Genomic DNA, 24,324 nt, shown 5'->3' with positions numbered 1-24,324 from the left:
CTAGTTCTTCCATTCTCTTTTCTCTTCTCCGTACCCCTGTGCCCTGGAAGTCCTGGTATATATACACTTACAAGCAGTAATCCCTTGGCAGTGCAAAGCCAGGCTTCCAGGGTCAAACGGAGGGGTGATAAGAATCACAGAGAGGCAATAACCATTAATAATCATTTGCAACCCCAAAGGGAAGTGACCAATGGGGAAATGAATTAACTAAAGGCTAAATTCGGGTAATATCTAAGAAGGATCTTATGTTCTCTACTATAGTCTTAAATGTGATTGGTAGAAAATGTTAAGACTCTATAAGTTGCTAGGTCAATGGGAGAAAATAAAACTGCCTTCTTTTTTCCTGTGGCTCCTATCTGTCTAAGCTGTCTGCCATTTTTTCTGCAGGGTGGGGGAGAGTGTGCTCAGTCACTAGGCAACCTGTGTACAGCTAGATGCCTCTGGTGATAGTTAAAGGGAGATCTGGAACTAGAGGTAAGGTTTGGAAAAGGAGGAAGTTAAGGTTAATTGGCACATCCACCAGGCCTTCTCAAACAGGTAGTCTGGACACTTAAGTCTGTCCTTAGAGAGTACAGAGGTATCTCTGATAAGGTACTTTCCTCCATCTGGGGATGGACCTGGCTGGATGTTGCCAATGATGACAAAAATTACAGGGAGGCTTGAACTGGGGTTCTGGCTGAACATAGCGCAGTGCACAAGGTTATCTAAATATTCCTCTAGTAGAGGGGAAATGGTGCCCAATAAATGATGGAAAAGCTACAATAGCACACAAGAAACTCATAGCAGGAAATGGCTGATAATCAGGAGCCAAATATCACCAAGGCTTCTTGAACCTCAGCTTGACCTCTGGAAGGCCCTTGCCTTCTTCCAGGTATTAGCTTTGTCACAATCAGCTGAAATCCTATTTTGTATATTTCTGCAGCTTGCAGCAAATCTTCAGATGTTGAGTACAAAATCTGGAGTGACATCAATAACCAGAAAAGTAAAAAGATCACTGTGGGGTGTGAGGGAGTCACAGACAGGAGAATAACAGGGAACAGTGATCTGAAAAAATGGGGAAATGGAAAACGGAAGTGTCAATTATGGAGAAGGGAGAGACATAAACACAGAAGAGTAAAATAACAGTAAGGTGAAACATGATCTGAATTAGTTTTAACAATAAAACCCCGAGTCAGATATTAGAGTGAAAGCTGAAAGATTGGAGAAACTGCGCAGAAATGAATTCTTACCTCTATGAATCCTCTGACCTAAGGGGTGGGAACCTGTCTCTGTGGAACCTCAGACTGAATGGGAGGAGATCCTGTCTCCTCTGCCTTATATTCATGTCTCCACCTCTTGATTATGCTGAGATTAAAGCTGTGTGCCACCACTGTCTGACTCTGCTTCTCTTTTGGACAGATTCAATCTCCTGTAGTCCAGGGTGGCCTGGGACTCCCTATCTTCCTGCTTTCTCCTCCCAAGTGCTGGGCTTAAAGGTGTGTGCCACCACTGCCTGAGTCTGCTTCTCTTTTAGAGGGATTCAATCTCCTGTAGTCCAGGGTGGCCTGGGACTCCCGATCTTCCTGCTTTCTCCTCCCAAGTGCTGGGCTTAAAGGTGTGTGCCACCACTGACTGGCCTCAGGGGCTGTCTCCACCCTAATCTCAGCACTAAAGAAGTGGAAACAGGAATATAAGGCAGGTAGTAGAGACAGGATCTGGGCCCACTCAGCCTGAGGATTTTTAGAGGCAGGATCTCCCCATGCCATTTGTTCTGAGATTTTTTTTTTTAATTTTTTAATTTTTAATTTTTTGGTTTTTCGAGATAGGGTTTCTCTGTGTAGCTTTGTGCCTTTCCTGGAACTCACTTGGTAGCCCAGGCTGGCCTCGAAACTCACAGAGATCCGCTTGGCTCTGCCTCCCGAGTGCTGTAATTAAAGGCATGCGCCACCACCGCCCAGCTGTTCTGAGATTTTACAGAGGTAAGAAGTCTCTGTGGTGGCTGGCTGCTCTGTGTCTCTGATCTCCAGGCAAGCTTTATTTGTCAGAATATAAACAAAATACCATACAACAGTAAGGATGCCTGAAAAATCGTAAGGAATCTTACTATTATCTACCCCAAATGCCTATACTACATATAAGTGTGTGCATGCATATTCAGTTAGAGTATAAATGAAAATATCCCATCTCAGCTGAAGATGCTCCTCACAAGGGCCATAGATTTTCTAACAAACCACCCCTACCAGCCTGCTTTGAAGTTGTTGGTCACAGCTGTCCTTGAGATTCCCAAAACATTACAGGCTACTCCTGTTGATCATGGCTGTTTCCCAGAGGTAGAAAGAGGATCCCCAATTTGAAGAAGCCATGCACTTAAGTCACAGCCAGAGGACTTGAGATGGATCAGAATTTAAAATAGTCTTACCCAGCTATGACACCTATGAACCCCAACAATGATTGGCACTACACGATAACCAAAATGGTGCTAGACTGGCACACAGACCTTGGTGGTAACCTGCACCTTGTAATTGGACTAAGATCCTCTGAACAAGAGGGAAATCATGCCTGGTACTGTTTCTGGGGGCTAATGAAGAGTGGATATTGGAGGAGAACCTAAAACCACTATGCATCACTCACATGAATAGCCATATAAAACTGATTTGCCTCCCAGTATCAATTCTTCTGTAGAAAGTCTTCTCATAGCTATAACAAGATAATCTTGAGATCTTTTTCAGTGGAAGTATGCAGAATTATTTCTAATGAAACTGAATTCATGTCCCACTGGATCCTTAGCTACTGTTTCCCCTCTCTCCATCTTTCGGGGTTCTTTGTTTGGCCCCAGAGGTGAGAAGATCTGGGTGGTCAGTGAACCTTGCACATGAGAAAGAGATTGATTAGAAAGCACCTGGATTTCTAAAACAGTATTGTGCTCATTAGATGAAGAGAGGAATCTACAAATTATTCCTTACTGCGGGACATTTAATGGCACTGTGAAACACTTATACAGTGCTAATGAAGTCATCATTGGAACAGGGGGTGGAGCAAGCAACTATTTGACATGAATTAGCTATACAGAGTAGGGAGAAGCCAGAGAGACACACAGGATCTAGTAGGGAAGGACTTGGAGTTTCACGGTCATTTTGTTTAGTACAGCTGGAGAGACCCTTCTCTTGCTGGGTCTCCAACTGAAAACAAAGGTCAGCTGGTTGCTTCTCAGCCTCTCTAATCTAGCAGGTTTTCACCACAACATGAAGTCCTGTGTCTTTATTGGAAAACAGAACAACAGAGACCTAGTTTAAAACTAAATTTGGTGGCCGCAGCAGAGCCCATGGCTGCAGAACTGGAAATCCCACCAGACCAAAGCCCTGAGCAATGGGTGTTGACTATGGGGCTGTGGGGTTAATAGATGCTTGTTAAAATAGCAGAAGATTCAGGTGCAACCACTAAGTTGACAAAAGCAATTCCCCAATTATCATGCAGAGTCAGAATACTGAAAATATTTATAAAGCATTGAGTGAAACTTGAATGCCACTTCCAATCACAGCTCAGTCAAATCTCAGGGGCAGAAATGGAACTGAATGGCTGGGATCATAAAAGCATACAGAAATGAATTAGTGGATTTATCATGGACCAAATTTGATGGAAGTCTTAAATCTCCCCAAGGGAAACACACTTGCAGAGTAATTTTCCAATAAACCCTAAGAAGGAGCAAGGGAGACCGCAAGCAAACTATTCTCACCCACAGAAACCAGACTGCTGCAACTCTGCAACATCCAGTCTCTGTACAAAGCCCTCCTCCTGGGAGAAGTCCACAGTCACACCACTGGCTGTCGACATACCACAAATGAAACGTAACAGTTTGAACTGTTGTGTTCGTGCACATCTTTAATCTTAGTAGTTGGTAGAAACAGGTGGGTGGAACTCTGTGAATTCCATTACAGCCTGGTCTACACGGTGAGTTCTGGGCCAGACAGAGCAACACTGTGAGTTCAGGTCTTAAAAAAAAGAAAATGCCAGAACCAAAAAATAACATTTTGATCATGTGTGTATGGACATAGTGCTTATTTTGGAACAAGGATGCAAAAGACTATTGTAGACATTTTCTGATGTAGATGAGTTATTACAATTATTCAAAAGATGCTTTCTAATGTTCTCTTATATAATAATACCCTTTCATTTCTTTCTCCTTCCTCCCCATGCTCTAGAAACAGGGTTTTCTGTGTAGTCCCAGCCGTCCTTAAATTTGCTCTATAGACCAAGCTGGCAAGGACCTGCCTCTGCTCCCAAATTCTGGGATTAAAGGTGTGTGCCACCACCACCTTTAATTTAAGGTTTTATAATACCTTTTCTAACTTTGAAATATGGTGATCTGATACCATAAAACAGCATTCTGTGATTTTCAAAGCTCTAAGTTGCAGCATTAAGAACTCAGCACAAAAATACACATTTTTTCTTTCCCTATTTTGAGACAAGGTCTCATCATGAAGCCCTGGGTGTTCTATAACTCACTATGTAGACCCGGCTGGCTTCCATCTCACTGAGGTCCACCTGCCTTTCCTCCTTAGTGGTGGGATTAAAGGCCTGTGTCACCAAGCTTGTCAGAGACTCTTTTCAGAATGTTGTATTTATATAACAGAGTGCACACATCTCAGATGGAAAATTAATGGTGGATAAAAAAGGATACTTTTTTTATTTTTTGTTTTTCAAGACAGGATTTTTCTGTGTAGGTTTGGAGGCTGCCTTAGATCTCGCTCTGTAGACCAGGCTGGCCTCGAACTCACAGAGATCCACCTGGCTCTGCCTCCCGAGTCCTGGGATTAAAGGCGTGCGCCACCACCGCCCGGTGGTAAAAAAGGATACTTTTAAATGTGAATGTTTACAATCTTATCTGTGGAACTCACAAAAATGATAATTTTGGATTTAATTACAGGTTTTTCTTTCAAGACTGATATATAAAAGCTCTCTGGGAATGCCAAATCCCCACTATATGCCACTCTCTTGAAGAGGGAAGGGGATTAACATGGAAGTCAGTGTGGGTGAATGTAAACTTGAAGAACTATGTCCTTTCTACCATAGCAAAGAGAACTGTTTGCAAATATCAACACACAAATTCAAATATTTGACTAGGTTATTCTGTTATTATTATTAAGAAAATTTCTATTGCCTTTACATACCAACCACAGATCCCACTCCCCTCTCTCCTCCCACCCCCCAGTCTTCCCCCAAAATCCACCCCCTCTTCCCACCTCCTCCAAGGATAGGCCATTCATGGGGAGTCAGCAGAGCCTGACACAGTTAGTTGAGGCATATCTAAGCCCTTCCCCCTGCAACAAAGTTGTGTGAGGTGTTCCACCATAGACAGTGGGCTCAAAAATCCCACTCATGTACCAGTGATGGATCCTGATCCCACTGCCAGGTGGCCCCTTAAGCGGATCAAGCTACACAACTGTCTTGCCAGATGTAGTAGGAATCTTAAAAGTTCTTATTAATGAAACCAAACCCGAGGCCAGTTATTGGGGTGATTGCTGGAAGATCAGAGAAGCAGAACAAGCCACAGTTCTCACCTCACCAGTTCCTCAGCTGGTCTTGTTTCCTCAGATTGCAAGCTTCTGAATCCTCATCCCAATGGCTCTCAGCTGAACTGTGCTTGAAAGCCTGAATGCTTAACCAGCCGAATGCTTTACTCACTACATGCTTTTTTTCTCCCCTAATTCCTGGTCCTCAGGCCTTATATACTTTTCTCTTTCTGCCCCCACTCCCTGGGATTAAAGGTTGTGTTTCTGGGATTAAAGGCGTGGATCACCATGCTTAGCTGTTTCTAAAGTGGCCTTGAACTCAGAGATCTGCTAGCTCTGCCTCCCAAGTGCTGGGATTAAAGGTGTGTACCACCACTCCCAACTTCTGCTATAGCTTACTCTTCCCATTTTCTAGCCACCAATTTTGGCTTTGTTCTAGTGGCTGTCTGTTCTCTGACCCCAGATATGTTTATTTTGGGGAAAACACAATATTTCAGGGAACATAATACCCACCACATTTCCCCTGTTTTTGTCTAAAATTTAAAAAAGCTTATAACTAATACAAGAAAGATCATATCCAATAAGTATATACAATATACACAGTCAAGATTACATTAATGATGTCTAGTCCATTAACATTTGACAGATTCAGGTGAAAAACTCCATTATCTATAATAATGTCCAGTCCAGTAACATTTGATAAACTCAGACAAAAATTTTTCATTACTTATCCTATCTTTTCTTTTCATAATAGATTCAGTAGTCTACCTTTTGCCATTTTTATATCTTCTCCTTTTTCTTTTTAGAGTAGATTCAGTGATCTACCCATTTATCCTATTATTTCTTTATCTTTTTTCTCAGGGTAGATTCAGTGATCTACCTCATATCTATTTTCTCTTTTTCCTTTTCTTTTTTTAACAAAACCTCTGAATCTTGCCTATGAAGAGGGACTAGTCCGGTCACATGGAGGCTCCACAGCTATTGGTCCATGGTTCATGAGTGCCCACTAGTTTGGTTTGGTTGTCTCTGTATGTTTCCCCATCGTGATCTTGATGCCCGTTGCTCATAGAATCCCTCTTCTCTCTCTTTGACTGGACTCCTGGAGCTTCACCTGGTGCTTGGCTCTGGATCTCTGTATCTGCTTCCATAGGTTACTGGATGAAAGCTCTATGATGACAGTTGGGGTATGCACCAATCTGATTACATGGGTAGACAAGTTCATGCACACTGTCTTCTCCTGCTAGTTAGTACTCTAAGGTGGGGTTATCATTGTGGATTCCTGGGAACTTCCCTAGCACCTGGTTTCTCCCTTTCCCCAGGATGTCTCCCTGTATCATAGTATCTCTTTCATTGCTCTCCCACTCCATCCCTGTTCCAGATCGACCATCCCATCCCCCTATGTTCTCATTCCACACCCCCTACCCTCCCTTCCACCCCGACCCCAAGTTTATTCATGGAGATCTCATGTAGTTCCCCTTCCCAGGGTGATCCATGCATCCCTCTTAGGGTTCTTTTTGTTAGTTAGCATCTCTGGAGCTGTGGTTTGTAGTCTGCTTAGTCTTTGCTTTGTATCTATATCCACTTATGAGTGAGTAAAACCCCACACAACCCCCCATCACAGCCCCAGTTTTAGCCCAGCAGGCAGGCCAGACTGCCATCATCACCCATCGGACCCTGTAACCTACAAGCCCCATCCCACCCCCAAACCTTCCCACCCTCCTAGACTGCAGCTGTTCTTTGAGACAAAGTATGCTAGTGTCAATTGGACTAAGAGGTGAGTCTTTTCTCCTAGCTGATCACCCCATCCTCTAGGCTTTGGGCCCGGGGCACAACCCCATGTCCCCATCCCACCACCCATTCATTGCAGCCCCAGTTTCAGGCCAGTAGTCAGGACTCCTGCAGGCAGGGTGGACTAGGTTATTCTTGAAGAACATTTTGGCGATGAAGATCAATCCAAAAAAGGGGGCAAGATTATTCCAAATAATATAACCTGAAATTTGTTGACAAGTGTAAAACACCCACAGCAGAAATTCAGAGCCAGTTTTCTTATAATCAGCAGAGAAACTCATCCAACTCCTAGTCCCTTACATCCTGTGTCCCAGCCCAGCATTTCCTGCCACTGTGCTGTTGTTGACTGGTGACTTTTCCGGGACTCCTCACCTGGAACCTATGGCTGTGAGTAGTCTTTTAATCCCAAGGAATATCTGGCCTTATCTTTTGCAGCCAGGTCTGCACCATGAGATTCCTCACTTTGAAGACAGGGAAGCTCAATCTGGCCCTTAATACTTATGGCTTTTGCTCCACAGTGCAACTTCCCTGTCCTCACTCACTTGATATCCCTGAATTCAATTGATTGACTTATCTAGCTTCTTCCACTCTAACGTGTTCTCCTACACTCAACTAAAGTCCAACCTCATCCCAACCTCTGTTTACAGGCGAGTGGGACCGCCCAAATGCACCGGTCCCTCCCACTGGATCTCAGGCTGCCTTCCACACAGCTCCAGCTGTCAGGCTGCCCTGGACCCGCTCTGCACAGCCTCCCCACATGCTTGCTGCCAGCCTAGACAAGAACTGGATCTAGGAGGACGCTGCACCCTGGTATCTGACCCTCACCGTGAGTTCTGAGCCCTTCATATAAAAGACAGGCAGCCTAGCTTCTACACACTTAAACAAATGGTAAAAGGCTAACTTCAAGATGCCAGCCTCCCAATGCAAACAAAACATAAGCCAAAACCAAATATTGGAGTTGTGACTAAGAGACATTTCAGGGACTTGGATTTTTAAAAGAAAAAGGTGCCTCAAGAAGTCCATGGTCAACCCATTGCTAACAGCTCTGGGCTGAGTTCATGCCAAACTGTACTGCTCCCACCACTAGATGGTGGCCTTATCATTTTACTATCAAAAAAGTGTTTCCTTTGTAACTTATGCTAAAGTTGCTTAAACGCCCCCCCCCCCAACACACTACACCTAGGTGAATACAGAGACTCTTGGTGTCCCAGATGCAGAAATTAAGTAAGGTATGTGGTCCAAGTCCTAAAAACATAAGTTACATCATCTAATCTAAGGCTCTAGGAACACTGAAGAAGAGGAGGAGAAAATGAAGTAAGAAGGGAAAGAGGAAGACATGTTCAACATTAGAGCATTCCAGTCCTTTATCTCTCTTTTAATAATGTGTGTTTTAAGGCTCATCCTACAAGATGAAGCGGTTTAATCTCAGAGCAAATTGGTACACAGTAAACACTCCTAGTCATGAACTTCAAGGACTTGCCATCTTGCCAATGAGAACTTGTTCATCACTGCTTTATTGACAGAATCTAGGATGCAGAATCAACTTAGATGTCCATCAAATGACACATGGGTAAATTCAAATGTGGGTCCTAGCTTCAAACTTCTTGCTTTTTATGTTCAAGTAAGACTACATGTAGAAGCCAGTAAGCCAGAAATAGTCCTTTAGTGTGAAGATGTAGGAAGAAAGGAAGAACAGTAGAATATAGGTGATATGAAATTAGAAAGTGGGAAGAATATTTCAAATATGTGGTGCATTTATGGAGAAAAGGGGACTGCTGTAAGGTCCACTCAAATGGGATGTCCATGCAGAAGTTCCATGGAATTATTATTTTGCAACACATGTAAAAATACAATAAGAGGATAGTAGAACACATGTGTTATAATGTATGGGTCATAGAATAATGTGTGCTAGATATTCAACTGTGGAAGGCATAAGACAAAAGGAGGAGTGAGTTAACCAAAAGGATGACTTTATGAAGAAGCCTCATAGGCCATGTGGTGGTGGTGCACTCCTTTAATCCCAGCACGCTGGAGGCAGAGACAGGTGGATCTTTGTAAGTTTGAGGCCAGACTGGGCTACAGAATGAGTTCCAGGAGAGGTGCAAAGCTACACTGAGAAACCAATTGCCTTGAATAACCAATAAAATAAAATACAATAAATGAAGAAGCCCCACAGTGGTATCAAATGCAACTCTCTCTATAAAGTACTGCTTATCTTCCTTGGTCTTACTGGCCACGGAGGCCCCAGGAGAACACCAAACAAAACAGATCATTGCCAGTGCTCTTGCTTAAATACCCTAAGTACATGGTGTTGCTAAAGACACTGAATATTTGGTATGTATGTGTAAATATTTATTTATTTATTATTTATTTATACAGGGTCTATGTAGTTATGGCAGTTCTTGAACTCACTGTACTGACCAGGATGGCCTCAGACTCTGGACTAAAAACATGCACTAACTTACATGGTATTATTATCAATTTTTGTATGTTGAACAAGATAAGTGATTTTATTACAGCTCTTCCACAGGGATGGAGAGATTGCTTAGAAGGTAAGAGCACTCTCTGCTCTTCCAGGGGACCAGGGTTTAATTCTCAACACACAGAACAGCACACAAATGTTTTAAAGTACAGCTTCAGGGTATCTGATGCCCTCTTCTGGCCTCTATAGCCATCAGATAAACGTGGAGTGCACAGAAAGTCTTATAGACAAAGCACCCGACACATAAAAAAATTCACACAGTTACTATTACAGAATTTTATTTGAATATAAACTCTGTGATAGTTTATGAGATTTAAAACATCACTGAAGACTTTCAACAAGTCTCTTATCTTTAGATTTCTAATGTATACTTTGGATTTGTAAGCAGAGAATACCATATAAATGCTGACACATGATTTCCAATAATATTTATCTGTCCATTATGAACTCTCGGATGTCTTTTAAGATTTGAAAGTTTCTTCCCAGTATGAATTTTCTCATATGCTCTAAGATATGAGCAGCTAGTGAAAGACTTGTCACATTCCTCACATCTTTATAGTCTCTCTGAAGTGTGTACTCTCTGTTGTGTTCTAAAATTTGACATGTAAGTAAAGGATTTCTCACATTCCAGGAATTAGTGGGCTTTCTCTCCAGTATTCTGATGTGAGCATGTACTAACAGACTTGTCACACTGCAACATTTGTAAAGTTTCTATCCAGTATGTATTATCTGGTGTTCTCTAAGAGTTGATCGTGTAGATAAAGATTTGCCACATTCCTTACACCTGTAAGGTCTGTCTCCAATATGAATTCTATGATGTGTTCTAAGATGTGAGTTCCAGGTAAAGAACTTGTCACATTTTTTTTTTTTTTACATTTGTAAAGTTTCTTTCCGGTGTGGCCTCTCTGATGTATTTTAAGATGTAAGCAAGTGGTAAAGGACTTGTCGTATTCCTTACGTCTGTAAAGTCTCTCTCAAGTATGAACTCTCTGATGTTTTCTAAGATGTGAGTCCCGGGTAAAGGATTTGTCACATTGCCTACATTTGTAAGGTTTCTCCCCAGTATGAAGTCTTTGATGTATTTTAAGATTTGAGCACTGTTTAAAGGATTTGTCACAAAAGTTGCACTTGTAGGGTTTCTCTCCAGTATGAGTTCTCTGATGCTTTTTAAGAGTTGACTGCACAGTAAAGGACTTGTCACATTCCATACATTTGTATGGTTTCTCTCCAGTGTGAATTCTCTGATGTGTTCTAAGTTGTGAGCAACTGATAAAGGATTTGTCACATTCCTTACATCTGTAAGGTTTCTCTCCAGTATGAACTCTCTGATGTCTTCTGAGGTCTGAGTCCCAGGTAAAGGTTTTATCACATTCCCTACATTTGTAAGGTTTCTCCCCAGTATGAAGTCTTTGATGTGTTTTAAGACTTGAGCATCGGGAAAAGGATTTGTCACAAGAGTTGCACTTGTAGGGCTTCTCTCCAGTATGAGTTCTCTGATGGTTTGTGAGAGTTGACCTCACAGTAAAGGATATTTCACATTCCTTACATTTGTAAGGCTTCTCCCCTGTATGAATTCTTTGATGTACAGTGAGGTTTGAGGCAGTACTGAAGCATTTCCTGCATTTCTCACATTGGTGTGGTGTCTCTCCAATATAGTCTGGTTGTTTAAGAAGACTGTGTGCAGAGCTGAAATAGTCATCATATTCTCCCTGCCTGTGATTTTTCTTTGCAGTGTAGAGTCTCTGATCTTGTGTAATGTTGGAACACAAATTTAAAGATTTCTCACAGTCTTTAGATTTGCAAGGTTCTTCTCCAGTGTGCATACTTTCATGTCTATCTGGGATTGATGAGTCAATACAGGCATCCCTGTGACTACTGCATGTGTAGTTATTAGAGTTTTCTGTAGTTTCACTTGTTCTATAATGTGCATGTGTGGAGGGGTCAGGAAGCATTTGGCCAAGCTCATTACACTGACATGACTCACTTTCAGTCTTTACATGTTGATGGACAGGATCACATTTGAAATAGTTCTCTGAAAATGAGTAAGGTCACATTAACAGGGCTTGATCTAAGACTAAACATTTGATAAGTGACTGTCTATGTTCTCTCTTAAGATAAGTCAACCAGCAACTACTTAGACATTTTTTTTCTTTCACTGTAATTGAATGCATTCTCACATAAACACTATGACAGGCTTCTAGGGTCTATGATTAATAATACATATTTTCTCCTTATTAAGAATATCTAATGACACAAGATGGATCATGAATTTGAGGAATCAATTATTAACTTTTAGATGAAGCTCACTGATGGATTATGTTTAGAATACATGTCTCTATGTTTAAATATTTCTTCTCAGAAATTGATGAAGAGTGTAATCCACACCCAGGTTCACAGTATTTATACTTACTAAGTGATAGGCAATCAAGTGATCTATACAAAATATCCAATTCCTTTAAAGTTTAAAGTCTTACTTAAAAGCATCACAGGATTTACTTTTCTCTCTAGAAAAACTCATTAGAGTCTTCAACGTAATGGAGGCAAACTAAGTATTTCACCAGACAGCAGAGGCTGTAGATTGTTTGAGGCAGTTGCCATTGGCAACTATTGCTTATTTCTATTCTCCACATTCCAGGATCAACATACTGCTGTGTTTAACTTTCCTTATACAGTTATTCTCAAGTCTAGTCTGTATACTAACTCCTGAGAATATTTTCCTGAAGCGCGTCTATTTATTCTCCACTAGGAAGAAAACTAAGCATGTAATATAACTTCAGACAGCAAGGAAGGCAATTAAAGACTACTCCTACTTCATGAACCTAATATTAGGCTTATAGTTTCTAAAATCAGTCTAAACTGATGTCAGCATAGTCAACTAAAACTGCATTGCCACCATAATTCTGTAATAGGCAACTAGCTACCAACATGCAGGATGCATCCTGGGACCGGGAAGTTACACTAAGTCAAATGACCAGCAATCTGTTCAAGTGGGATTGAATATCACAAAACACTCTCAGTCTTGCCTTCTCTTTCCCTGGAAACCATCACTGTTGTCCTGCTCATTACCTAGCCACCCAGCTAGTGGCTAGCCTCTCCTCTCCATATTCCAGAGCAATCTCATTTGCTCTGGACAGGTGACCAGGCCTACCTTCCATACAGTAGTCCATGTGTTCTCTGAGGTAGCCCATGACACATGCTAGAGTTTTTAGAAAGAATACTGATGTCTAACACAGTACTGTGCTCAGTATATGAAGAGAACAGAAAGTAGGAATGTAAGATGATTTTCTATTTCTATTTCATGTCAGAATCTTCAGAATATTTCAGGAGAATTTTAAGTTTGCACATCTTGAGTTTTCTCTCACAATTAAAACCATGGCAGGTACAACTATGGACATGGAGCTTTAAGATATGGGTATAAATGTTGTACAATACTATGTATCTGACTGCATTGCGGAACCAAAGTGAGGGATACATGACACCTCTGACATGGAAAATGGAAAGAAAAAAATCAAATAACCATGAAAACGTTCTTTTCTACTACCAATCTTTCCCTAGTCTCCTGCTGTTTCTAAGACAGCTTAACAGAGAGTTTACAATGTACAATGCCATTACATATAAAGGAATAGCTAGAATTCTAGGAGCAAAATGTTCTCACCCACAAAGACCAGGTTGCTGTAATTCTCCAACATCACATCAATGTACAAAGCCCTCTGAGCAGAGTCCAGGCATTCCCACTCCTCCTGGGGGAAGTCCACAGTCACATCCCTGAATGTCAACAGACCCTGAAACAAAATTTGTTTGACCACATGTGAGGTGGGTAAGGCCAAAAGCACTGGACCACACCTTAAGCGAACAAAGAGCTATGACATGGGCAGAGATCATGCTAGCTGGAGGAAAACCGACCCATAAGCTGCAAACCAAAAACATGATGACATGCAGCCCAGAGCCAACCAAGAAATGTCACAACAGGTAGGAGCAGAGCCTGCCAAAAACTCACATATATAAACCTCAGCCCTTTGTTTAATAAATGACAGATTGCTTGCAAACCTCAGAGTCTGTGCTATTGACTCTGTGTCTGCTCACCCCCTCCCCCTAGATCAGAGACCCCAGGACCCCAGGTGCAAAGCCTGTGTGTACAGGCTACCAGACAGAGTGCTTCCCTGGATATAAGTAAAGTTGAGGAAGTTAGGGATGTAGATGATGAACACAATCATTCAAATGGATGATTTTAATATAGTCACAATCTATAATGGTTTGTCTAACTGTGTGCAAACAGGATGACACAATAGGCTCACAAGCAATATACACAAAACATATTTATCCATCTGTTATGGATGCTGTGTTTGTGTCCCACAGGATCACAGTGTACATGTGTCAGAAAATTTATAATGAGGAAATGTGCTTTAATTGCTGTACCTGTAGATCATGGTAAAATACTGCCATTCACTCAATTTTGTGCATTCTTACATGATTGCATTCTAATGTTCTCAGTTCATATGTTTAAACTCTAGGTCCAATGCCATTCCATTAAAGAGCAAAGTGGCAGATATGGAAGATAGCATTCACAGTTGAGTTCATAGACAAAGAATTTAACTTTTATCTACAGTAACAATGAGTGCAATAACACTGCATACTGTCAATTTAACATTAATGTATAAAAACAGGCAGTCTTTCGACTATTTTACAAGCATTTTTGAGCTACTACCAAGCAGATAGGAAAACACTGAATATAATCTAAAATATTCCTAATAAAATAGAAATATGCCAACTTACACAAATGACAATTTAAGAAATTTGAAGATTATTTCATTTCTGAAGTGTTGTAAAAATTGAGGGAAGTCTTGTTACAGCATGTTTGTTTACATGTTATAAAGATGTATCTATATTTTGCCTCACCTGCCTAAGACACCTGATTGGTTTAATAAAGAATTGAATGTCCATGAGATTGGCAGGAGAGGAAGGAAAAGAGAGAAAGTCAGGGAGAATCTGATTCAGAGAAGACACCTGCAAGACACAGAGCAAATTGAAAGTAAAGAAAGAAGAAAAGGTAAAAAGCCACATGGGAGAACATACATTAATAGAAAACAGGTTAATTTGAGTTAAGAGCTTTAACCTAAGCTAAAGTCCAAGCTTTCATAGTTGGGGGGCTAATTGACCCACAAAAGGAAGTCTGATTACAAAGTACAAAAACACATTAAACAACATTTAAGCTGTAGCTAAGCATGTACACATCAATGTAGTAACTGGATGCATTCAGAAGTGACATAGATTTCCTGTCAGTACAAGAATATATTAAGGGCTGGAGAGATGGCTCAGAGTTTAAGAGCACTGGCTGTTCTGCCAGAGGTCCTGAGTTCAAATCCCAGCACCCACATGGTGGCTCACAACCATCTGTGATGAGATCTGATCTGGCTCCCTCTTCTGGCCTGAAGGGATACACTCAAGCAGAACACTGTATACATAATAATTAAATAAATCTGTAAAAAAATATTAAATTCTGTCAGAAATATCATCACTTTTTAAATGTAAAAGCGTTTAGAAAAACAGCCCAGGAGAAAATTGAGCACTTTTTGTGTCTGAATTTTGTTGTTTTCCATCTTAGCACTTATGCTGTATTGTCTAACAGATTTTAGATTACTCGTGTTTACGTTTCTTCCTTTATTTCTCTGGAACTGCATACTGTCTGAGCTTTGAGTTCGCGATAGAAATGCAAACCTTCGGTTGGAGCCCATTCCCCAGATCTCCACTTTAAAACACTGCAGCTTCAGGGTTGGGGAGTAGATCCATGACTCTCACAGGAACTGACTAGAGGAAAGCAATCATGAGAAATGTTCTTTCTGCATCAAATGGGATGGCTTATGCACATCAATCAGTCAATGCCCCAAAACATTTTGTTGATGATTTCCATAGAATGCTGCATGAGTCCCAGACAGAAAGAGCTGCACAGTGGGATCCTTTTGGGGGCAAAAAGAAAAAGAAATAAACAAATACTAATCTCAGGCTAGATGTGTTTATACATGCCTTTTATCTTAGCACTTGGGAGACAGAGGCATGTGAATCTCTGTGAGTTTGAGGCCAGCATGATCTACAGTGTTACTTCTAGGAGAGCCATGGTTACAAAAAGAAACATTGTGTAGAAAAACAAAACAAAAGAAAACAAAAAAACACTGAGCTCTCTAGTTTGGGAAGTTACAACTGAGTATCCTTATCAAGTGAGCAATGTGAGTAGCTATTCTCCTGAGACAAGCAGATAACAAGCATCAACAAACACATGGACACATCATCACTACCATGATATTAAACACCAAAGAGAAATACATGAAAACTACTGTGATAGTTTGAATATAATTGGCCCGCATTGGGAGTGACACTAATTGGAGGTATGGCTTTATTGGAGTAGGTATGGCCTTGTTGGAGGAAGTGTGTCACTGTGGTGGTGAGATTGGAGATCTCTTTAGTTTAAGCTTTCTCAGTGTGACACTCAGTTGACTTCCTGTTGTTTGTAGATGTAGGACTCTCAGCTACTCCTCCAGCTTGCCTGCCTGCATTCTACCATGATGATAACTGACTGAGTTTCAACTCTGAAATTGCAAGCTGCCAACTCAATTAAATGTTTTAACTTTTTAAGAGTTGCCATGGTCATAGTGTTTTTTCACAGCAATAGAAACCCTAACTAAGACAGCTATAATCTGAATCTACACTCAAGAACATCATTTTCATGGTAGGATCAAGTCACATGTGTAAGCCATGCTCTGTCTAGTGTCCTTAAATTTTTAGTATTAGGAACCAAGTTTTATCTAGCATTAAAAACCAAGCTTTGTCTCTTAAGTGCACATAGTGCTAAGATGTAGTAAGATGACCACTGACCTGGGAAATGCTTACTGGAGAATCGGCCATTTCTTCCTGTTTCTTTTCTTTGAATTTCTCTTTCAGGAACAAGGAATAGATGACTTGCTGACCTTTCATATAAGGGATCAAAAAGGAAAGGAAAAAATTAATACTGAAAGCTGTAGCACAAATTCTAGTTGGTCTTACTAATAAAAACTCAAAGTCTGATATCAGGGGGAAGTTGAAAGATCAGAGAAGCAACACAGCCAGCTGCTAGTTCTTAAATCTGTGAGATTCTCCAACTGAAAGAGTGCTGAGCTCCTGTCTCCTTCCACCTTATATTCCTTTCTCTGCCCAGCCATACCACTTCCTATCCCAAACTCCTTAGTGCTGGGTTTAAAGGTGTGTGTGCCTCCCCAGCACTGGGAGCAATGGCCTGAGATCCCAATTGCTGGGATTAAAGGTGTGTCACCACTGCCTGGCTTTGTTTCTCGTTTAGACTGGATCAATCTTGTGTAGCCCAGGGTGGCCTTGAACTCACAAAGATCTGTCATCTCTGCCTCCGAGTGCTGGGATTAAAGGTGCATGCCACCACTGCCTGGCCTCTATAGGTAACTAGGGCCTGGCTTTGCTCTCTGATCTCCAGGCAAGCTTTATTGGTAAAAGCATACACAAACCACCACCACAGAAAGCTGTTAGAGAACAATGTCAAACCACAGGAAAACACCCAAGCAACAGATTATGACCAGGTGTCCAGACAATGATCCAAAATCAAGGAGAACCTGTAATGACATTTAAAGCTTGAAGAGAAGCATGGGCAGCAGGTGGGGAATGCACTGGCAGGCTGTGCTGCCCAGGGGCAACTGCAGGGATCCCAGCTGCCACTAAATGAGCTAGGCGGGCTGTGAGCACCACAGGGCCCAGGCGAGGCGCGTTCTGGACCAAGCCCCTGCTTGCCCGGGGAGTCATGGGGTGGAGGCTTTGTAGCATGGCAAAGGTGGCAGCCAGGTCTTCTCAGACGCTGCATGGGGACTAGGTATGCCGGGGCACTAGGGTGGGCGGTGGATACCCTGGGGCCCAGACCTGGTCGGCAGGTTCTGGCTGAGCCCTCGGCAGAAAGCCATGGGGCAGAGCTGGAGGGATCCAGCAGGGGCCTGGAGGAACTCAGAGTGTGCCTGAACTTGATGGGAACTAGTGGAGAACTAATTGCCCCACCAGGATGGCAGCTGAGAAGTGGCCTACAGGTCTGTGGGCCCAGCCGGGGACAGGTAGTCCCTTCCAGTCTGCCATTGTGCACTTGAAAATCTGAGATTAACAGGGACCTTCTTTCCCCATGGTGCATGACTCCCTGGTCCTCTTCCTCTCCAATGCTGATGGCTGGGGCTCCCAAGACCTGGCCTGGGGCTAAACCTGATAGAGGTTTAGCTCCAAGAGTAGACTGGAATGTCACTGCCTATGGTTGTCAAGCTACCGAGGCTATGTTAAGGCTAACCAACAGTTTCTCTTCTGTGGCACAGTGCTGATGCAAATTTAGAGTTATTCTTGTTATTATAGTATATGTATGTATGTATGTATGTATTTCTAGTCATGTTAAAATATTGTAGCTTTACAATATATTCTAGACTACTGAGGAAAATTACAAGACTTTGGTAAGAATTTCTATGTTTAAAAAAAAGGAAAGGAGCTGGGTGGTGGTGGTGCACGCCTCTAATCCCAGCACTCAGGAGGCAGAGCCAGGCAGATCTCTGTGAGTTCAAGGCCAGCCTGGGCTACCAAGTGAGTTCCAGGAAAGGCGCAAAGCTACACAGAGAAACCCTGTCTCAGAAAAAACAAAAACAAAAACAAAAACAAACGTTAAAAAAACAAGACAAAAAACAAAGGAAAGGAAAAGCAGAATTAGTCTAAAGTAAATGTCCGAGGGGTCAAAGGAACGGACTGAGGGTACATGGAAGGTTGCAGAAAGTCAGAGGGGATGTGATGTGAACTGTTTGTTATGGTTTCTTATACCTGCAAATTCTGAATTTGAAAGTTAATTCTGGTTGGTTTTCATTTTAAAATTAGCTGATGTTCTTTACTACAAACTGTTTATGTTAAAGATGAAGATATATATATATGTGTATGTTTATGTGGACATGTATGTGACTTGGATTTAACTATATGTGTAAATGTAAGCAAGCTTTCATAGTATGTATGTGTATGTAACTTGTATCCAACTGCGTGTATGTGTGCAAGTAATTATTGTTTAGGAAAACATGCTTTAAACAGCAACCACCGGGGGCTGGAGAGATGGCTCAGCAGTTAAGAGCACTGGCTGTTCTTCCAGAGGTCCTTAGTTCAATTCCCAGCAACCACATAATGAGATCTGGTGCCCTCTTCTGGCCTGCAAGCATGCATGTAGACAGAATACTGTATACATAATAATTAAATAAATCTAAAAAAATTAAAACAACAACAACAACAAAAACCAGCAACCACCTGACTTTCCTCCATCTTGGCTGGTGACCTCATGGGCAGCCATGTGGCTGGCAGCCATTTTTTACTGAGGTTATAAAGATCTATTAAGGTTAACGAAAGCTAACTTAGAGATTTACACCTAAGTATTTATGTCTTTATCAAATGTTCAACAGCAAGCTTCTAGATAACTATATACGTTTAATAAATAAGGTATTTGATAAATATTAAAGCCACACTTCAATGCTTTTGTACACAAGAATTTACCTTGCTCTGGCAGCTAAACTTTGTAATTCAAGATTTACCCATGTAATAAGGTGATAATAGTTTTAAAGACATGAAGGGATCATAGGAAACAGCTGAGCTCTGCAAATGTGTGGCAGGCTACAGTCCCAAAAGAGTCTAGTTGCAGTGGTGGACCTTAGCAGTTTTAGAAATGTCAATGCCAGGTGATGATCACCAGAAGCACCAGTCTCAATGAAATAGGGAAGGCTGGAATCTAGAAGGCAGGCTATGTATATGCTGCCAAGGGTAGGACTAAAGAAATCATCCAAGCCTCTAAGTAAAAGAACCAAAAGAATCATGAAGGAATCCCAGATATTGAACTTCGGGATTGTTTGCACTTTGGAGCTAGGTTTTACTTTATACAGATTGTGGTGATGCCATGTTTTCTCCCTCTTAAAGTAACAGAAAGTACTTTATTGCTGATATTGCAGAAAGACATTTGAGAAGAACAGTTTTTAAAATATTTAAGTTTATAAGGCTATGGGACATTTTCAGTTTATAAAATGCTTTATATTGTTAGTATTTGGACTTATAATAAAAGGCTAAAAATTAGGGTCACAGCCATAAGCTCCAAATGCTAACCAGAAACTGGGATGTTCATTTCTTGTGATGCAGCAAGACAATGACCTAGACAGTCTGACAAAGGGCTTGAAACAGCTTCTGACTCCATGAATCTTGACCCTTTGAGAATTGAAAAAATCTTTTTAAAGAGGTAGCATAGGACCACCTGTATGTCGGATGTTCGCATTGAGATTCAAAAATGGCAAAACTGTAGTTATGAAATAGCATTGAGTAAGTTAAAAACCAGTAAGCCTTAAGAATGTATGCTTTGGGGCTGGAGAGATGGCTCAGTGGTTAAGAGCTCAGGGTGCTCATCCAGAAGACCCGGGTTCAAATCTCAGCACCCACATGGCAGCTCACAACTGTCTGTAACTCAAGCTCCAGGAGGTCTGGCATCCTCACACAGATAGACATGCAGGCAAAACACCAATGCACATTAAAAATAAATAAATTATTTTTAAAGAAGAATGTATGCCTAGCCTCCTTGCCTTTGCTAAGTTTGTTAAGCTCAAGCTATTTGGATAAACTGATTCATATGAATGTTTTATATTGATATTTTGTTTTGGTTTCTTTACTGAACCTGTATTTGATATTAGAAGAGCTTCTATTTACAATCATTGTTTTTAAGACTACTTAATGTAGACTGTTAGAGAACATAAGTAAATAGTCAGTCATAAATAATCAAGTTTTTTAATTGTAGTCAGGGTAAGTACTGATGTAATATTACAGGGATAAGCTTTACTCAGTCCCTTGCATATGTTTTCAGGGTTGAGCTTGTAACCAATAACCAGAAACAAAGTTTGTCTATTCAGATATACCTAGATAGTCCTCATACCTCAGATATCTGCAGAATATGGCATTTAAAATGTTGATCTAAAAGTTTATTATATCAGACAGATTTCCAGATCCTAGCAGTGACCCAAGGTTTCCAAAAAGATTACATACTGGGCACGACAATGTCTGCCTGGATTATGGCAAGATACCCCAGTGCAATGCCTGCCTCCAGGACCCAGCCCAGACTGTGGACAAGCAGCAGGACACTGGAAATGATTGTACCCTTTTGCCTGGACAAAGTAAAGTCAGTCTTCTGTGTCCCTATTCCACAGAAAGAAACTCTGCCTTATGGGCCTGATTGGGGAAGAAGATGATGCTGTTCTGACTGGTGCCTTCAAGGCTATGGAGACCTGAGTATGGACTGGTCCTTGCCTTTTATAGAATTAGAAGCTCTTTGATCTGCACTCAGATATAATTTACCCTTCTCAGTTCTCTGATAGTACTGATGGCTAGGATAGCTCTAACATTGTCAGCTTGGCAGCATCAGACAACCAGATCTATAGTCAGCTTGTTAGCTATTTTTTTTTTTTTTTTGGTGGAGCTGAGGATCGAACCCAGGGCCTTGCGCTGGCTAGGCAAGTGCTCTACCACTGAGCTAAATCCCCAATGCTTGTTAGCTAATTTTTAAGATAATGTTCTACGATATAAAAATTTAAATAATTTATAAAGGATTAAATATGGGTCTAAGAAAGATCTGAGGATATAAAAGCATATAAGTGCTGGGCCGGTGGTGACACATGCCTTTAATCCCAGCACTTGGGAGGCAGAGGCAGGCTGATCTCTGTGAGTCCAAGGCCAGCCTGGGCTACAGAGTGAGTTCCAGGACAGTCTCCAAAGCTACACAGAGAAACCCTGTCTCGAAAAACCAAAAAAAGAAAAAAATATATATAAGCTTTGAGGATCTCAAAAAATAAGATAAAAAAAGTTTCAGATTTCTCTCATGTTCTATGATATTAACAGTTTAGAGCTTAACATTTAATAGAGTTTGGATAAGCTGGTAGAGCAATGACTACTTACTGTTCAGACACAAGCTCAACACTTTAGATTTATTTTAGATGTTATCTAAATATATCTAATATAAACCTACAAGTACTTCTCATCAGACCAAAAAGATCTCTGTCCAATTTATACCTAGCTCTCTGAACAGAAGGAAAATGCACGTTTAAAATCAAAATCTGTAGTTCTTGTTGGACTTCATCCTTCTGAGTCCACTTCTGCTATTTTACAGATACCCCATCACCTGCTTTGTCTATGATGTTTTCCAGTACAGACTGGTAATACTAGTGTATCTAAAACTTTTATGTCATTTTGTAAGATTTGGATTTACTTCACAGAGGTTGGAAGGACCCGAGATAAGTGCAGTTATTCCCAAGTTTGGTATTTTTTCTGTCTCCTAGTCTTGGGACTCCTGCTCTTGGGCCCTGACAATGACGCCCCAATGCCAGCTCAAAGCAGTTCCAGAAGAGAATATATTGTCCCATGTTCCCTGTCCAGATAAGGCTGAAATGCTGGGTCAAAAGGAAACTCCCAGGCATAGAGGCAAGATGGCCAACTATAATGCTCATAGACATACTAGGAAAGTAGGTTCAGAATTGTCAATTGATAAATCAACTAACTAAAATGGTTCAGCAATAAGATAAGACACTTGACCTTCTTTGTGCAGAACCAAAGAGTTATTATATAGGATCATAATCTGGTTGTACTCAAAGATCAGAGCTCCAGGGCCTTAAGAATGACAATAGAGGGTTGGGGATTTAGCTCAGTGGTAGAGCGATTGCCTAGCAAGCACAAGGCCCTGGGTTCAGTCCTCAGCTATAAAAAAAAAAAAAAAAAAAAAAAAAGACAAGAATGACAATAGATACAGATGTCACTGCCCTAGAAAAATCTGTTAGCTAATGGTTCTTAGGTCCCGATATCCTTGAACCTCTGGACAGGTAGGACTCATGATTGAGTCCTGTCATTAGTACTTGTGAATCGAGGAATGTGAAGGCCTAGACTTGATTTTACAGGTCCCGTCTTATGGAAAGGGCTACCATCTCAGACCATTTACTGTACTCAGTTCCAGGAAGAATCTCAAGAATGTGCCATGGCAACTTGAACAGATACAGGGAAGTAAAGTTTAACAAGATCCAGATGCTCCTGCAGACACTCTGACTGCAATTTATGGCCCTTGAAGACATCTAAATTATCCTGCTGAACAATCCAGATAATTTTGCTCAGTGGTTTGTGGTTCCCCTCCAAAAGTCTAAACCAATGGTTTCAAATGTGGTTTTGTGCCCAAAGTCTAGTCCAACAGTTTCAAAATCACCTTGCCCAATATTCCTTCTACCCAATCCCAAGCATGTAATTCCTGGCTTGTGGTTTTTCCCTATAAAAACCCTGGGCTCATGGCCGCCACCACATTTCCCTCCTTCTTCCCTGCAGTGGCCCAGGTTGAACCTGAATAAAAGGACCCTTATATGCTTGCATTGGAAACCAGTTCTCTGGAGGTTTCACGAAACGGGTACAAAAAAATAACAGTAAGTGAAACATGATCTGAATTAGTCTTAATAAGACCCAGAGTCAGATATTTGATTGAAAGCTGAAAGATCAGAAAAGCCAAGCAGAAACCAATCTTACCTCTTTGAATCCTCTGACTGAATGGGAATGGGACCTGTCTTTACAAAACCTCGGATTGAACAGGCAGAGATCCTGTCTCCACCTGCCTTATATTCATGTCTCCACCTCTTGATTATGCTGGGATTAAAGCTGTATGCTACCACTGCCTGACTCTGCTTCTCTTTTAGATGGATTCAACCTCCTATAGTCCAGGGTGGCCTTGGACTCCCGATCTTCCTGCTTTCTCCTCCCAAGTGCTGGGCTTAAAGGTGTGTGCCACCACTGCCTGGCCTCAGGGGCTAGCTCCACCCTAATCTCAGCACTAAAGAAGTGGAGACAGGAATACAAGGCAGGTAGGCACAGGATCTGGGCCCATGCAGCCTGAGGATTTTTAGAGGCAGGATCTCTCCATGCCATTTGTTCTGAGATTTTATAGAGGTAAGAAGTCTCTGTGGTGGCTGGCTGCTCTGTGTCTCTGATCTCCAGGCAAGCTTTATTTGTCAGAATACAAACAAAATATCATACAACAGTAAGGATGCCTGAAAAAGTCGTAAGGAATCTTACTATTATCTACCCCAAATGCCTATACTACATATAAGTGTGTGCATGCATATTCAGTTAGAGTATAAATGAAAATATCCCATCTCAGCTGAAGATGCTCCTCACAAGGGCCATAGATTTTCTAACAAACCACCCCTACCAGCCTGCTTTGAAGTTGTTGGTCACAGCTGTCCTTGAGATTCCCAAAACATTACAGGCTACTCCTGTTGATGATGGCTGTTTCCCAGAGGTAGAAGGAGAACCACTTAAGGTGGATCAGAATTTAAAGCCTTTTCCCTGGGGACTAGCTTTTATGGTACCAGAAGGCAACTTGAAAACTTTCAAAGGAAGCCAACCAATAATTCTACCCAGCTCTGATACCTGTGAACCACAACAATGATCTGCATAGAATGTTAACTCTAATGATTCAAGAATGGCACACATAACTAGGTGCTAACCAACAGCTTC

The 24,324-nt window shown here is 41.4% G+C and overlaps 1 pseudogene; it reads right to left on the bottom strand.

The window, feature by feature from the left end:
* Positions 1 to 10,111: 10,111 nt before the first annotated feature.
* On the bottom strand, positions 10,112 to 16,671 carry LOC118576618 (annotated as a pseudogene).
* Between the last annotated feature and the right edge of the window lie 7,653 nt (positions 16,672 to 24,324).

This window comes from Onychomys torridus, unplaced genomic scaffold (assembly GCF_903995425.1).
Source record: "Onychomys torridus unplaced genomic scaffold, mOncTor1.1, whole genome shotgun sequence".
Lineage (NCBI taxonomy): Eukaryota > Metazoa > Chordata > Mammalia > Rodentia > Cricetidae > Onychomys > Onychomys torridus.
The sequence above is the reverse complement of the archived record's forward strand: the minus strand, read 5'-3'. Positions and strand labels throughout refer to the sequence as shown.